Raw genomic sequence first — 4732 nt, forward strand, 5'->3', positions numbered from 1 at the left:
GTTGTTTACATTCTGCCTCCTCCCTGCTCTATCGCCTTCCTCAGACTCACTGTGGATCTCTGTATGTGCACTTGAAGCCTGCAGTGTGTGGTGCGATGCCAGACCCTCCTCCAGGAGACGGCAAGGGGCCTGGTGTGTGCTGTTCCAGTGTCGGGAAGGCTCTCTCCCTTCACCTGGTAACCACTGCTCACTAGTCCAAAGGGCCCTTCCCCCCACAAGCTTCCCCATAGGCCAGGCTGGGCCGGTGCTGTACCTGGGCTCCCTGCAGTGTGCTATGCTTGATTGAGATCTGCCTCCCGAGCCTCATAATAAGCTTCAAAGAGGCAGGGGCCCCTCCTCCATGGCATCCCCATCACCCAGTGCTTATTGAACTTGGGCTGGAGGCAGGAGGCTCTATTGAGTTTACTGTTACATCTGCAGGGCGGGCACAGGGGTACCACCCAAGAGGTGCTCAGAAACAGGGCCCCACTGTGCAGCCTGCCCCCACCCCAACTTTGTTCTAGAACAGTTGGTCCATGTGCCACCTGCTATGATCTGAATGTCTGTGTCCCCTCCCCAAATTCCTATGTTGAAATCCTAACCCCCAAGATGATGGTATCAGGGCTGAGGCCTTTGAGAGGTGTTTAGGTCATAAAGATGGAGGCCTCATGAATGGTATCAGTGTCCTTAGAAAAGTGGCCCCAGAGAGACCCTTCACCTCCTTCACCCTGTGAAGACACAGCAAGAAGGTGCCGTCTGTGAACCGGAAAGTGGACCCTCAACAGACACGGAATCTGCAACACCTTGATCTAGGATTTCCAGCCTCCAGAAGAGTGAGAAACAGGCTCCTGCTGTTGACAAGCCTCCTGGTCTACCGTGGTTTATTACAGCAGCCCGAAGAGACTAAGACACCGTCTCTGAGCACTTTGCCTGCAGTCGTGGACAAAGCATGCCCAGCACAGGCCCTGACCAGGTGCCTCTCAGCCTCACGTGCTGTCCCTCTTGGAAAGAGCTCTCCTAGGGAGCAGGGACTCTGTCTTTCCTACTCACACACCCTCTACCCTCCATCCCCATCCACAAGACACCCAGACAATGCCAGCCTGTTTTGTGCTCAGAATATCATGAGGACTTTGTCGGACAGTGGCAGAGTGCCACATCTCCCTGGTTCTAGAAAACATGATCCTACAAGAGGGTGGGGAAAAGAGCACATGCGGATCATTGTCCCTGGAGGCAGTGGGCACACAGAGCCCATGGCCCATCAGAGGACAGTGCCCTGGTGAGCAGCCACCACTTCAGATTTTCCAGTTTGTGGATTTTGTGCAGTAGACACAGAGCCTGCCTGCTGGAATCAAGAGGCCTAGTCACCAGCCATGTGGCCTGGGCACATTACCTCCCATTCCTAGCCTGTATGGTGGGTGACACCCGCCAGCAAGCCTCTGTGGGATTAAATGAAGCCGTGCAGGCAAAGTGCCTGTGGCAGTGCTGGGACTTAGCAAGCCCTCAGTAACAGGTTCCCCTCCTGCGCTGACGCCATGGCAGCTGTGGCTGCCATTCCCCCATCCGCCAGCAGGTGCCCTCACTGCTTCACGCCTTCTATGGAACCCAGGGCTGTGGGTGACTGTGTCTGTGAGAAAAATAAAATCCCTAGGGGAAGTGTGGGTTCAGGGTAGCTCTCTGAACTCATGTCTGCACCCAGCCTCGCCATCCATAAATGGGGATGACGACCCCCACTTCCTTGTGTTCCCAGAGGTGAAGGTCCCAAGCCCTGTCCACCAGGGCTGGTGCCTGGGGCCACGCCTGAGATGACCATGAAGACTGGATTTGGGAGGCTGTCGATGTCTGCATGGAGCTGGCATTTGACTGGCAATTGCCCATCTTGAGCAGGGTTTTCATCGAGGGCTCGAAGCTTTAGAGGTGCAGCGTCACTCAGGTTCACGGTGCTCAGCAACTCTGTGCCCTTGGGCAGCTACTTAACACTTCTGAGCCTCTGTTACCTCATCAGTAAAATGGGAGTCATCTTACCTACCTCAAAAACCAATGCACCTGCTGTTACGGATGGGCAACTCCTGCCCCATTAATCTTTCCCTGAACACGTCCCTCTCCCCACAATCTCCTCCTTCCCCCTGAACACACACCAGCTGGAGGTGGTAACCTCTTCCTTCCCCAGGCTGGCTCTGCAATGGCAACTTTCCAATTCCTACTTTGTGGAAACCCGCCCAAGGCCATGTTATTAATATTTGACAGACGCCCCAGACCCACCCTCTTATTCACACCCACTGGGAAGACCAAGGATACTCACTGAGTTATTATTGGCTGACATTATTTTTTCATATCCTGCTGGAAACCAAAATATGGTCCTGGGCTTCTAATAAGTATCAACCACCTCATTCACCAGCAGGTGGCCCAGAGCACCTGCGGAAGCTGTGCTGGGGAATGAAGACAGGCCCATCTTTACTTACCAATGCCTCTCTCTTACCAATGTCTCTCTCTCTCACCAATGCCTCTGTTTTACAAATGCCTCCTCTCACCAATGCCTCTCTCTCTCTCTCTCACCAGTGCCTCTCTCTTCCCAATGCCTCTCTCTCTCTGTCTCATCAACGCCTCTCTCTCACCAATGCCTCTCTATTTACCAATGTCTCTCTATTACCAGTGCCTCACTCCTCACCAGTGCTTCTTACATCCAAACAGGGCACTTCCACGTCCTCCTCTGGTGGTCAAGCACAGACAAAGCTGGAGTCATCCACCATTGGCTAAGGTTTAAAGAGCACTCACCAGAGGCCGGGCTCTGCTTGGGTGCTGAGGATATGCTAGGGTGGGGAAGGAGAGGGGCAGATGGGGGTGGCTGGAGGATGCCCTGCCGAGGGTAGAGTCTGGTCAGGAAGATGAACGTTGAGCGGAGAACTCCAGGTGGGAGGAGGGGGTCACAGAGATAGGGACAAACCCCCCTGACCCTGGCCGGGCTGCCTTCCTCATCCTCTGAAGCCTCTTTCAGAGATTGCTGCCCCTCTGCCTTATCAAAGGAGGGCTGGGACTGCTGAGCTCCACTGAGTTGCCCCTGGGAGCGAGCTTTCCCCAAAGGCTCAGGCCCAAGGAGGAATGAGTTAGCAACAAAGGCTTGAAATAAGTAGCAAATCACCAAACCAAACCACAAACAAAAGCCCTCCAGGCCAGGTAAGGACATTATTAGGAGTTGATAGGATCTTCTTGTTTTTAATTAGTATGTGCTGATAGGAAATCTCCAAGCAGCTTTCGCTGGACTGCCTGAGGGTCATCTCACCCCTGCGGCTTCCTGTGGCCACCTTGCCTTAAGGCTTGTTCCCAGGACAGTCTCCTGGGGAGGAAGAAGATGTCCTCTCAGAGGCCAGCAGGCCCAACTAACGAGCTATGAGATGCCCAAGGCGGATGAGGACCTGGGCTCCTAAAGTCCCACAGCCCATTGTGTCCAGAGAGATGCTGCCCTGGGGACCCGACACAATGGCACCTTGGTTGCAGCTGTCCGGGCTGGCAGCTCACAGAGGCACAGTGGGGTTTTCTCATTTCAAATGCCTGGCCCCTTTCCAGAGGCACTTAGAATGGCCAGCTGATGGGCGTGCTACTTTTGCTTTGGAAAATGCGTCCACGAATGTACTTCTCTCCCTAGGGACTGGGAAGGAGGAAGAATTTTGCAGCAGGGAGAGGTGAAGGCCCCACTGGAGAGAAGGGGAGCCCCTTGTCCTGCCTGCAGCAGCTGCCAGTGGAAAGAAAGAAGAGTTGGGAGTCTAAGCTGGAGGTTGCGGGGCCAATTCCCTTTTGGCAGGCGAGAATCCGGACTCGGGCGGATTTCAGGCTTCAGTGTTTGTAGGAGGAAACACAGCAATCACACTATTAATAGTAAATTAAAATAAATGGGCAACTGCTGCATGGTAATATTTGTTTTTTTTTAAGGCAAAAAATAAAAAATAGTGAAACAGAGAAACAAAACATGAAACACCGGCAGGCAACAGGCAGGCAAAGAACCTGAGGGTGGGGGTAGCAGCGGTCCCACCCTCAAAAGGCCCGGGCTGCCCAGACCAAGAGAAAGCGATGAATCTCTTCTGGTAACGTCCCTTCCTGTCCCATGGATTCAAGGCAAACCTGCCACAGCACCACCACCAGCAGCCTTCTGCTGGGGCCGGCACGGCTGGGAGCAACCTCCTACTCTCAGGCAGACGCGCAGCACCAAGCAGAGAGGCCCGGTGCAGGTTCCCAGCGCCGGCTCAGTGGACGCGGAAGGGGCTGGCGTCCGCGGCTGGTCCCAGCCCCCACTGCAGACCCTCAGCCTGTGGCGGTGGTCCAGTTCCGCCAGGAAACCGCCGCCTGGAGCTGTGGGTCGCGCACATTAACGCATCCAGCGGAAAAATGAAGGAGACCCAAATTCAAAGTTAAAGTAATGGTGACCCGAGAGGTGCCTTGATGAGAAGGTTTGGGGTCCCGGTTACTGATGGTTATCATTCTTAGGAGATGCTGGTCACCTACGAAGGGAGAAAGGCACGAGGAGCGCCTGACCAAAGTGGTTTTGCCCTGCTTCCCGCAAGAGGTGGCACCCACGGCTGGAACGCAGGAGTCAGACCCACAGTCCCCAGCTCTGGACGCCCGCAGCGGGGCCTCGAAGAGGTTCAGGGCAGTGCCCGCGGCGCTCGGGCCGGGTCTCCCGGGGCGTGGGGCGGGGGGCGGGGTTGGGCGGCGGCCGGGGCTCCTCCCTCTTCTGCCCCGGGCTCCCCTGCTCTTAACCCGC

Source organism: Gorilla gorilla, chromosome 12 (genome assembly GCF_029281585.2).
Source record: "Gorilla gorilla gorilla isolate KB3781 chromosome 12, NHGRI_mGorGor1-v2.1_pri, whole genome shotgun sequence".
Classification (NCBI taxonomy): Eukaryota; Metazoa; Chordata; class Mammalia; order Primates; family Hominidae; genus Gorilla; species Gorilla gorilla.